This window comes from Sapajus apella, unplaced genomic scaffold (genome assembly GCF_009761245.1).
Source record: "Sapajus apella isolate SASKATOON/1434 unplaced genomic scaffold, GSC_monkey_1.0 scaffold37, whole genome shotgun sequence".
In the NCBI taxonomy this organism is placed as follows: Eukaryota; Metazoa; Chordata; class Mammalia; order Primates; family Cebidae; genus Sapajus; species Sapajus apella.
Window position 1 is genome coordinate 3,303,215 of NW_022436977.1, and position 13,485 is coordinate 3,316,699.

Here is a 13,485-nt window from a genome sequence, read left to right on the forward strand (position 1 = left end):
GATGGGTGTCCACAACACAGTTGCCCTGGACCTGCCTTCCTATCTCCTCCCTGCCTCCTCAAGATGTTTCCAGAGGCTTAACTGGAACCAAATATTTGCAAAATGGATTCTGTTCTTAATGTCTTCCTAACATTATGCCTTCTGACATGCTTGATCATTTTAATTCGTCTGTGAGTGTTTTCACAGACTTTAGTGTTCACTAATTTTGTCTATGTCATCCTCTCCTCCCCAGGCCAACATTCTGGCTCATTCCTCCAGCTCACACATACACCCTCTTAAATATAAAGGGCAAAGTTTTTGTTTAAAGGAACGCTCCAAAAATTTCTACTTATAATTTTAAATGGATTTGCCTACTATTTGTGGGGAAGCAGAGTGAAATCAGGCCAACTGTGTTCCATTAAGGCTCACCCACTTACCACCTAGGTGACTTCAGGCAACTTACTTAAATTCAATCAGCCTCAGTTTTCCCATTTGCAAAGTAGCACTGATAATATGAAATTCACCTTACTTAGAGTTGCACTAGGAATAGGAGATAATATATGCAAAAACCCTGGCCTGGTGCCTGGTAATGGCTCTTGGTCCAGGCATCTCTTCATTGGAAAGAGGAATGAAAGTAGATAGAGGCGGAAACTCTTGAACTGAGTTTAAATTTTGAATTTGCTATGTTTCAATATGGTATTACCAAGTTACCTTAGACCCAAAACACAGACAGAAAGCTTATATGATATCTAAAATCAAGTAATGGATAACTATATGGTCTTAACAGAGGTCATTTCTGTACTTTTCAAAACTCTGAAAGCAACCCACAGCACGGTCCTGGGAATGTATAACTCTTACATTGTGAGAATTGGCTTAGAATTTACAGAGTTTGCAGGCCTTTCCTGTTTGGAAGGAAATTTAATATTTCATGGGTTGTTGATGTGAGAATCAAAATAAGCTCAGTTTTCATTGTGAAATGAGATCCTCTTTTTTGTATGTCTTGATGCATTGGAATCTAATTCTCGTGAGATCAGGATTCTTGTCTTGCTTTTTACTGTATCCCCGGCCTCTAGAATGATACTTGGCACATAGTAGGACTCAATAAATACTTCAGAGTAAAAAAAGTATAATCATATTATTTCCAGTAAATTGTTTGAGGAGGTAAGTAGCCCTATGTTTACATCTATGTTATCTGTATATCCTTTCTTTCTGGATTTCTGACTATACTGGTAATTAGAGAAAGTATGAATAGATGAATGCTCCCTCTTGGGGCCTGCATGCAAAGATCCCAATGTGTAACTTGCTCCAAGAGACATGAGAAATAGCCTGAGAATTCCCCCATGGCACCCTGAGAGGGGCTCAGAGGTGGCTGAGAATGAGCTGGCCCATCCAGAAAAGCTTGACATCAGAACAAGGAAGAAGCAGATGGGGGCCCAGTGACTAGAAGCCATGGTAAGACATGGGCATCAACAGTGAGGCCAGTTCATAGGCACAGGGACCACATGAAGGCCACTAAGCCACTGCTTAGCAGAACCAGTAGCCTCTGGCAATGGCTCTTGGTCCAGTACCTCCTCATTGGAAAGAGGAGTGAAAGTAGATAGAATTTAAACTCAATGAGTTTAATTTCTGAATTCACTGTATTTAAATATGGAATTACCGAGTTACCTTAGACCACCCCACCATGCACACACGTGCGCACACACACACGCGCGCGCACGCACACACACTTTACCCAAGAATCTTGCCAGGCAGAAAGGTTTTATGATATCTAAAATCAAGTGCTTAAAATCATGTGATTTTGAAAACAGCATGAGTAACAAAACAAAATCTTAAAACATCTGCTTTCTAAAAATCTTTGTGAATTGGTTTTCTCTGGCAGATATCAAGGTCACAGTTAATCTGAGAACTAATTATTTATCAGAAATGCAGCTGCTTGTCAGAATCATGACCAGGTTGAACTTTGGTTTGAGTTGGCAGTTTCTAGAGAAGCAGGTGGCCAAGGTGAAAACCTAGCCGGTGTCTGGCTTTGTTCTCCGTGGGGGTCATGACTTTGAGGGCAGTGACTTGCAGCTGCTACAGGTGCTGCTTCAAGCAGGTTCATCATGCTCACATGGGTGACACTGGAAGACCCCTGGCTCTCAATGGCTGTTATATCTTATCGTTTTGATTGTTCTTGGTTTTCCACAAGCACCATAAGATGCATTGTGCAGGTGTAGGCAGAGATTGTCAACTTGGGATCTGGGTAGAGGGACACTCAGAAGTTCAGGAGGACATGTACATGGTATAAGGGTGGGGAAAATTTCTAGACCTCAATGTGGAATGGACAATATGCAAGGAGTAAGATCTGAGCCATCAGTAGAAACCCAGTTATCAGACCTTGGACTAACCTCACTGCTAAGCAGACTAGATGCTGAGCCTCGCCATGTATGGCTGGTTTGTTAAATAGTTTTGCATCAGAACAAGACGGGGCCTGAGAACTGGAAGTAAGGGTGACATTGCTGGGGCAGATCCTAAAGCCTTGGCCAGGAAGCAGGCTGGGTTGGAGGGTCTATACAAGTGTCTGCCGACTTGAATTGCAGTGTAACAGTGTGGTGAGGGTTCCATGTGCCTCTGTATCCTGTCACCACAACTAGACTGGAAGGCAGGCCCATGTTGCATGCTTCTTCCCAACAAGCATGCCACTTAACCTTTTCTTGACGCTCAATAAATATGTGCTATGGATTAATGGGTCTTGGTTCTCTCAATTTTCTAAGAAAGATTAAAAAATCACTTTCTAGGTAGTTTGCTGTAGGAAAAAAAGTTATTGTCCTGGTTCCCTGCCTGTGATAACCAAAATAAGTTCAGGTTTTGTTGTGAAATATGAATCTGTTTTTGTATGTCATGAAGCATTAGAATTTAAATGCATCTTCCAGGTATTTTCCTGCAAGGAAAATGACAAAAGAAGAATCCTGCAGCTGGAAGCAGGATCTAGGGGGTCTCACTGGGGAGGGAAGATGTGTGGGTTCAGGGGTCATGGCTAAGTCAGGAAGCATGAGGAGCATTGTAGAGATGCTCTTGCTCTTCACTGCCACTGACTCCTATGGGTTTGGATTTCTCTGCAAGATGGACCTAAAGGTAAGGGCTGGACTCCAGGCTTTGCACCACCTCTCAGGCCACCAACATTTATAGTTATGCATATGACACTTTAGGTTTTGCTCACCAAATACTCCATGTCCTCTGTTCCCAGATATGTTATGCTCAAGGAACTCCTGTCTTCACCTGAATCTACCTCTTGAACTCCTGAGTCCTACCAGTTTGAATGCATAGGACCAGGCCAGGTCTCCTTCTTGGTTCTCCATGGTTGTCATTGTGAGGGAGGGCTGGACTTTGGCTTGGGATGATTCAGAGATAATGGGAGAGAAGTAGAGATTCTTCACTTGTGCCTAGGAAGGCCAAAGGATGTGGTGCTGGCCTCCACTCTGAAGCTCTGTGGAGGTCACAGGTAGGAGGTCCTGAGCAGCAGGAGGATGTCAAGAGGAGCTGATGGGCACCCAAGTGCTAGAGGCAGAGGGAATCAGAGAAGGGATGTAGATCCTAAAAAGAGCCTGAGGCAAGAACAAAATCAGGGTGAGGGTAGGAAAGGAGGGTGGAATTGGTCGGGTGAGTTGGCTGAATTCCAAGGCATAAAGTCCAAAGAGACACCAAAGCTCTGACAAGATCACAGTTCACCTTTGAAGTAGTTATGTCCTTAGAAGGTAGAAAAAGCCTATTGAAAGTTCCAGTGGCGGATCTGAAGAAATGGCTGAGATTCACACCTGCATAGCTCTTTTAATCTTTGTAGCTGCCATGTTATTACAGTGATGATACCTGTCTATGCCTAGTGTGGCAACATGGAAAGAGTCCTAGCTAGGATTTGAGGGGCCCCTGGGGTCTTCACTGGAAAGACACTTGTCTCTCTGAGCCTCAGTATACTTATCTGTCAAATAGGACAATACCAATGCCCTAAATGTGCTTGTGAGAATTGGATGAAACAATGTATTTAAAGATTTTTTTTTAGAAGCTTAAGAGCCAAAAACATTTAAGAGAATGAGTCATCATTCTTTATTTCCCTAGCTACAGGAGGGGTTGTTATGCACTGAGATTTTTGTACAAAACACTGATAACTTATTTCACGTTTGTTTTTGTTTTTTTGTTTTTTTCTCTTTTGCTTCAAATAATAGGGGATTTGAAGCCAAGTTGAGAAAGCTAAAGGAAGACATCAATAAAATGTCTGCTAGGCTGGGCACGGTGGCTCATGCCTGTAATCCCAGCACTTTGGGAGGCCAAGGTGGGTGGACCACCTGCAGTCAGGATTTCAAGACCAGCCTGGGCAACATGGTGAAACCCTGTCTCTACTAAAAATACAAAAACTAGCCAGGCGTGGTGGCAGGAGCTTGTAATCCCAGCTACTCGGGAGGCCGAGGCAAGAGAACCACTTGAACCTGGGACGCAGAGATTGCAGTGAGCCAAGATTGCACCAGTGGGCTACAAAGTGAGACTCTGGCTCAAAATAGATAGATAGATAAATAAATAAAATGTCTGCTAGATTGTGTGCAGAACCTAGTCTCCCGATAAGATATTTACATTTCCACTTACTGTTGACACTAAGAGTAAACACTGATGTAAGACTGGATATAAAATGGATAGAAAAGGCTTACCGGGTCTTGATAACAGGCTACTTGAACTACATTTCTTAACAAACTGTATTTTTGCTTACCCAGAGAAACAAGGTCTCTGTTGCTATTGGTTTTTGCTAAATTCCCTTGATAATCCTATCACAATTCCACTTCTTTTAGTGTTTTGTAAATATGATAGTGTCTTCATGGGATATTTTGAACTATAAATGTTTCAAAGAATTCTGATGGCATGTTTCCACAGCAGTAGTAACAGGGTGGCCTTGTTTCCAAGTGGGGTTTTGTGGCTGAATAGGGGTTTCAGGGTTTCCTCATAAACTGTCAAAATGCTAAAAAGAGTGAAAGGAGATGTCTGTTAATTAAAATAAAAATAGTTCCTAAAGAGTAACCTGAATGACAAAAGTTTTTAAAGGTGACACCGGGGGGAGATCTGATAAAAGCAGCAGGAGTCCTAGAAAAATTTTAAAGCATTAAGAGAGCAATAGTGGGTGTGGCATCCAGCAGGAAAGCTTCCGAATTGGAATTGGAAGTTTCAGGGTCTCCACTTGTAAACAATATGCCTATATTTGTACTATTTTATCAGAACAACTTACAGAAATTATTTTAGTATGAAGACTATGCTAACATTTCAGATGGTTAGAAACTCAAAAGGAGAAGACACAATCCTACCACCTGATCTCAACTGTTAAAATCTTTTCATATTCTCTGCCATCTTTGTCTATGCGGGAGCCCAGAATAGGCTGCCCCCAAATATGAAGGATTGTTGAGCTGAAGACAGTAAAGAAGCAGGTGCAGGCCTGGAGATGGTACCAGAGGAAGCTAATGAACACGCTTTGCTAACTAGCCTTTATCTGTGTTAAATTTAGCCTAATGCTGCCTCCTTACATATTTTAAGTTCAGCCTACAGGCTGAACTCCACACTTAGTGAACCATAACCTAACTGGATGTGTGAACAGACTGTAATCCATCTACTCATGCCAGGCACTGAGTTACAGCCAACTGTTAAAACCATATTTTTTAAAAAAAGCAAACACCAAGCAGTAACCAATTCAGCTGTTTCTATACCTCACTTCTGTCTTCTTTACATCACTTTCCTTTTTCTGTCAATAAATCTTTTTCTACCTTGAGCCAGACCAGAGCCTCTCGGAACTTGTTTTGGTTTGGGGGCTGCCCAGTTCACGAATCATTCTTTGCCCAATTAAATTCTGTTAAATTTAATTTGTCTAAGTTTTTCTTTTAATGTCTGCCAGCTACTTGCCTTCCTCCAAGATGCTGCACATAGGGATTCAAAGTCCTTTTCCTTTGTCTTATCACTTCTCTAAAATTTTACTGTTCTTTGTTGAAGATGCTACATGAGCTGAATTTGAAGCCCACTCTTAGAGAAATACTCATTTCCTGGGCATCTCCAATGTATGTATGAAACATACATGCTCATAAACTTTGGTTTATTTTACTCTTGTTATATATATATATTTACTTTTCAAATTTAAAACCATATACTTCATACAGTGATATGCATTTTCATATTTTTACAGTCTATTTAATCAAGTGGGGGGGGTTTGTTCACTTTTTTTTTTTTTAAGAGAGTGTCTTGCTTTGTCCCCCAGTCTAGAGTGCAGTGGTGTGATCATAGCTCACTGCAGCCTTGCACTCCTGGCCTCACGCAGTCTTCCTGCCTCGACCTCCCAAAGCACTGGGGTTACAGGTATGAGCCACTCTGCCTGGCCATAATAATGGCTTTTAATGCATAGCTTTGGCTTTCTTGTTTCTTCACTGGCATCTTCCTCTTGTCCCACAATGTATTCAGAATTCTTCTTTATTAAAAAAAAATATATTTCTTACCTCTTTATTTTAAATAGAAGGATTTGATCTACATTGCCAAGTGAAAAAAAAGCAAGACTCAGAGGGGAAAAGTGTGTGGAATGATACTTGCCCCTTAGAAGTTAGATACCTTCTTTGATTAGAGCAAGTATTGATTTTTGAGTCTCCTCTAGTTAGGAAAGGTTGTCATCCTATCAACAGCAAAGCTTTTGTGATCTTTTTAGCAATTCATTGGCAGCTTTCTCTCTCCCCCAAGCACTCTTGTCTTCTCCATATCTCTTAATCTAATAAAAAATTACTTTTGTGTTCTGCTCTAGGGGTCAGATATGTGAAATCATAGCTGACTTTCTAGTTCAACATCTAATAGCTACCCATGTACAGTACCCAAGGAAGGATTGATACACGCCTTAGACCTGAACCCAGAACTCATTCTTAGTACTATACTTGTATATACTAAATGGCTTCCATACTGTAGTTACTGGTCTGCCTGAATTCCTTTAGGTCTCTGAATTAATTTCAACTATCTGAGCCATGATTATTATTTTTAATTTCTGCATCATATTAGTAGACATATATTACTTAAGCAAAAAAGCAGACATGACTAAAGTATTTTAACTAGGTCCCTCCACCTTTCAGATAAAGCACTGTCAGAACTTGACAGAATCAACTAGACGGTCGCTTCACTTTTCTAAACCACGTCTTCAACTTTGCCATTCACTCCTTCCTTCCCTCTTTAGGGTGGTCAAAGTTCTTGCTTTCATCTGTCTTCCCTCTTTTTGGCAATACATAGTTCAGCTCTCTGAACACTAGCCTGGTCCATATTAGGCATTCAATTACTTTATCAAGTGAATGGATGAAAAGAATGAATTCTTATAAAACAACTTACTGAGATCTATAGAAAGTGTTTCACATCAGACTTCCTTTAAATCCCATAATGTCGCAAGGTAGGTGTTATTAATCCCATTTTACAGAGGAAAAAAATGAAGGCTCAGGGAACACAGTGACTTTTTTCAGGTTTACCTATCCACTTGTGGTGGCCTGTATGATCCATATCCCCCCACCTCCACCAATGACATCCACATCTTAATCTCTAGAACCCATAGATATATTACCTTATGTGGCAAAAGGACTTTTGCAGGTGTGGTAAATTAAGGCTGTTGAGATGGGACGATTATCCTGGATTATTGTGGTGAACCCAATGTAATCATGAGGGTTCTGATAGAAGTGAGGCACAGGTGTCAGCTGGATAGAGGAAGGCGAGGTGATGACAAACGCTCAGGGGAGGAATTAATGCAGGTGGCCTCCAGAAGTTGGAAAAGGCACGGGTAATGGATTATTCCCCACAGCTGCCAGGTGGAAGGCAATCCTGCCCACATCTTGACTGCAGCCTGTAAAACCCACTTCGGACTTCTGACCTCCAGAATGGTAAGAGAGCAAATTTGCAGCAAATCTATGCTGTTGTAAGCCACTAAATTTGCTGTCATTTGTTACAGCAGCTACAGACAGAACCAGTATATTCCCATAACTGGTATTTGAAAGGGCGGGACTCATAGGAACAATCTTACATAACCTAGTCTTTTCTTACACCGCCTCTGCGCTCCTGCTGTGGGGCTTGTTCTCCTCCGGCTTTATCTCACTGGAGACCTCGAAGCCTCTCCCATGTATAATAACAAAAGTCCCCAGTTATTTTCATCCTCAGAATAGTCTCAGCTGAATAATTAATACATCCAATGCTATGTAATTTAATTTTTTTAAACAAAAAAAATCCCTAAACTTCAATCATAAAGCATTTCCCTTTCTCCAGCCGAGGACCTGCAGCGGAAGCAAAGCAGCTGTGGTCCACCTTGGCTCAGAAATTTGGTTGTTACCTTTCTCTCCTGATTTCTTAGAAGCCCAGATGACCACTCGGTTTCAGCTTGGTGATGTGGGACGTCAGCATGGGTGACTCCATTTGGTTTTTAGTCTGATCTGTTGGGGCCTACTGCAAGAGCTTAGTCCAAAACAATGGCCTCCTATAATTTTTATTTGGCATAAATAATCTGAACATCATTTTTGACAACCAGGGAGGAAAACAAAATAAAACCAAGTTGCCCTGGGAGATAAACCAAAAATGATAAACTCATCGTTTCTGCTTCTGGTCTCTGAAATAAGCAAGGCTTTAGCTTCTGCAGTAAAGCTAGGTCTCTGGCCTCTGTAACCTCTTCCTTTCCTAATGGGGTTGGGGTGTCATTTGATTCTTATCTGACCATAACAAAAACCTTTATCCTGGCTTTTATAATGCTGATATCTGACCATATGTTATGACTTTTGAGGATATCATAATCATATGAGAAAATCCCCCAGAACAGGCTAATGTAAACCAGCTAACCTTGTTAATGTTAAAGGATTTTTGCCTTTCAATAACTATCATAGACTTACTTATGTTTTTATTTATTTACTTATTTATTTATTGGTAAGCCAAGCTGTCTGAAGTCTAACTCGTGTGAGATCTTTTGAAAGTAAATTTACTTTCTTTCCTAAGTGCTTTTTTCTCTGAAACCTTCAGCTCTCAAAGCCGGCATAAGCAGTCTAGTATATCACTTTGGTATGTGGGCGTGATGGGCACTTATTGTTTTGGAGTCTTCAGCCAAAACAGGCTGAAATTATTACATCGTCAGTGCTGACTCACAAGTCAGGTGCAGAACTGGAATTCAAAGCCAGGAAATTTGAAGCAAGTTCCATTTCTACCACAGTGTGGTTCCCTGGTTGTCCTGAAGTTAAATGCCCCAAGTTTCTCTTCTCAGTCTAATGGTGTTTAGACTCATCTCTTCTGGTGTGATGGAAAGTACTGCTGCAAATGCCTTCATTTCCCCTAGGTGACGTCAGGGCAGGAGGCTGGTTGTGGGAGGAGGTTGTTCCAGTGTCTGTATAATCCTGGCGTGAGTGTGGACATGGAAGACATTTAATTCTGGAAAGAAAAATAAGTCATCATGAACCTTGTTTTACAAATGAGTTTTAGCTCAGTGGTTAACTATGAGATCATTCAATAGTCAGGTCCTACCTGGGTTCCAGTCTCTGTAATTCCTTCTTCTTCCATGGCTGGTGGGTGGGGTGGGGGTGTCACTTGATTCTTACCCACAGGTAAGAATCACACACTCCTAATGACCTAGTCCAATCTAGGTGGATATAGTTGGTTTTCAATCAGCTTCAGCCCTGTTCTGGGCATTGAAATTTTTTTTGCTGAGAAAGTGCCTTCCCCCTCTGGTGCTTTCTGTTCTTACCACTTAACATTGCCCTTGGACCTCTGAACCCCTCTTTTAGTGACCTGCCCAGATTCTCATTGTCTTCAAGGGGCTCTGGCCCAGAACTTGAGGAGAGACCTCTTCTGCTTGTCTCAGATTTGGGCCTCCACCTGTCCCCAGGCTCTTCTCACTAGTTGCGATGCCCTGAGAGTTTCACACAAGCATCCTCACATCTCCTCCACTGCCAACAATTGCCTGGTTTGTGCCAGACGAACAACATGCCTGCTTACCAAAACGATGCCTCCCTTCAGTGCTCGGGGGGATGTTCTCACAGGTTATGCCCTGCTGGGTCCTGGATTCTGACAGGGGGCCCTTTTCTGAGGTGTTTATTGCAAGTGTCTCCAAGACTTTTTAACTGCAGAGACAAAAACAGAACAAAACAAATAACAACCACCACCCCCACCAACAACAAAAACTCAGAGCCCAAGAAAAAAGCAACGAGTTTCCTAGTTGCCCAGTAGGTTGGCACTAATTGCTGTTCTACTTGCTCTCAGTGGATTTTTTAAAAATTGTTTTGTTTCCCAGTGACTTGTTGCTGCCACAACTTCAGTGAGGAGATAGGACAGTCCCTAATACAAAGGGTAACTTAAAGGAATTATCTGCATTGCACATACACATTTGCTCTTGCATCTGTGCGCTGGAGGTAGCAGGGCACCTTCAAGATGATGCACAGTAAAAAGGGGCAGATAGAACTACCCCTGCCCATAAGGAGCATGCCGGGGAATGTAGCGAACTGAGGCCAACCACCTAGTGGATCCTTTTCCAGGATAGGTGCTGTCACACCACTGCCTGCTTCACATTGCCCATCAGTTCTGCCAGTTTTTAGTCTGGGCTTTCTTTCGTCTGTTCACTCCAAGACATCTCCTGTTGAGCTACGTGTTTCAATGCTAGCCTCGCATCTAGCCAAGTTGCACTGGTCCCGTGTTACACCCGACACACCTCACTGTGTCTCTGGCCCACCTGCTCCATGCACCCTCATCCTGTTGGGCCTGACCTGGGGAGTCATGAGCATAATTAATAATAGCATAATATTCTGAGCAAGGTGACTGAAGTGGCAGTTTATCTGTCCTCATGTTTCTCATAATTTACAAACACACAAAAAGCGTGTTTAGGATGAATGATGCAGTAGGCTCTCTGTGGTCTCCTGAGTAATTCACAGACTGATGAGGGCTCTGACTTTCCTAGGGGAAATGAACCTGACAGTAGTCTGTAAATAAACAATTGTCATTCCGTGTGATAAGCTGCTGTCAGGCTCATTGATACAAACTGATGTTGATACAAACTGATGTTGTTAAGTACTTTGTCTTATTCAATATAAGTTTCTTAAAGTGGAATTGACACCATGAGTTGTGTGTGTGTGTGTGTGTGTGTGTGTGTGTGTGCGCGTGCGTGCGCATGCGCACGCGCACTCTCACGCGCGTGATCACTAACACCTGTCTCCTGGGACTTCTCAAAACCGTCTCTCCTTTTTGTGATGCCAAATGTAAGGCCAAGCGTATGGGGTTTACTCAGAAGTCTGAAATTCAGTTCTAAACTCTGTTAGATAATCTTAGAAAAGCCATTTAAATTATCTGAGCTTCAGTTTCCTCATCCTTGAATTGAAGATGAGATCTGACCTCACCGGGCCGGGTAATGTGTATGAAATAGCTTTGTAAACTCTGAAGCACTGAACACATGTGACTTGCAATGACTCCATACAGGGTTTCAAGTGTTTACTTAGAGTAGGCCAGGGGCTCTTTCCCCAGGCTAGCCTTGTAAATGCCTCTGGCTCTTGGAGAGCTAGAGGAGCCCAGCTATGTCTCCTCCAGTGTCTCCTCCCACACATTGTGTCCTGTACATTCTGGGTAGAACCTGCCCTCCCCTGCTGATCAAGTTGCAGGGAACGTTGGCTGCTGCTGGGAAACCAGGAGGAGGCAATGCAAAACAAAGGGCAACCAGCCAGGAAAAATAGGAAGTTGGTGCATTTGGATGATGATGGGGATTTTTTTCTTTTCTGGCTGGGAGATAAGAGTGTTTTTGTTAGTTTAAGAGGGGTAAGGGCTCATGGCAGTTATCTGGCCAGAACTTGTTTATAGATGGCTCCAGACTTTGAGACCTGGCATTGCTGGCACTAAGCAAAACTGAAGTGTTTTCAACACAGTGGAAAATCCCTGATTCTTGCTATAGTGCTCAAGTTGGCAGAGCAAACTCTCAGACAAGATTGGACCCAATCGGAGAGGTCACAGGGAGGCTGCAAAGGTGCTGCCACTTCTATTTGGCTTCTGCTAAAATAAAACCAAGAGGAGCCCTGGGATTGTCAATGTGGAGGTCTGTTCCTCTCTCTGGTCTGGAAAGAACCAGTTGCATTAATTAATCATCAGAATAGGGAAGAATTTCCTACGGCCCCAAGGCCTGGAGAGGGAACCCCAACATGCAGACTCTGTGCCCCTCTTCTTACTCCCTGCACATGTAACCCTTGAACCTAAAATAAAGGTTGGGAAGAAAAAAATAGTGTTTTAGGAAACACTTGGACATGTGTTACCTTATTTGATTCTCACTACAATCCAGTGAAATAGGCAGACATAGTATTAGCCCATTTTTCAGTTGATAAACTGAATTTCAGAGAGGTGCATGATTTACTAAGATTACATAGATATCAAATAACTAAAGCAGCACTAGAACTCACTAGGTCTTTTCTTTTTTAATCAATGTTCTTTGCATCATGTGCACTACAGGGTGCAGAAGAGTGGAGAAGGGAAATCAAGATGATAGCAATAGAAATGAAAAGAAAAGATGGTCAAAAACTCAGAAGAATAAATGAGTGAGATCAGGAGCAGAGGTGTGTGGCAGGTTGGAAGAAGGTGTTTTTGCCTCATGTAAGCCAAACAAACTGAAAAGTTAAGAACTGGAGAAGGTTCTAATGGAGATATAGAATTACAATTGTGGAACATGTGTTAAAAGAGAGCCAACACAGTAACCAAAACAGCATGGTACTGGTACCAAAACAGATATATAAATCAAAGGAACAGAGCAGAGACCTTGGAAATAACACCACACATCTAGAATGATCTGATCTTCGACAAACCTGACAAAAACAAGCAATGGGGAAAGGATTCCCTATTCAATAAATGGTACTGGGAAAACTGGCTAGCCATATGCAGAAAGCAGAAACTGGATCACTTCCTTATACCTTATACAAAAATTAACTCAAGATGGATTAAAGACTTAAATGTAAAATCCAAAACCATAAAAACCCTAGAAGAAAACCTAGCCAGTACCATTCAGGACATAGTAATGGGCAAAGACTTCATAACTAAAATATCAAAAGCAATTGCAACAAAAGCCAAAACTGACAAATGGGGTCTAATTAAAGAGCTTCTACACAGCAAAAGAAACTATCATCAGAGTGAATAGACAACCTATAGAACGGGAGAAAATTTTTGCAATCTACCCATCTGACAAAGGTCTAATACCCAGAATCTACGAGGAACTTAAACACATTTTCAAGAAAAAAACAAAACAATCAAAGAGTGGATGAAGGATATGAACAGACACTTCTCAAAATAAGGCATTTATGCAGCCAACAAACATATGAAAAAAGCTCATTATCGCTGGTCATTGGAGAAATACAAATCAAAACCACATTGAGATACCATCTCATGCCAGTTAGAATGGCTATTATTAAAAAGTCAGGTAACAGCAGATGCTGGCGAGGCTGTGGAGAAATAGCAAACTTTTACACCATCTTTGTCCCCAAGGGCTGCACACTTATA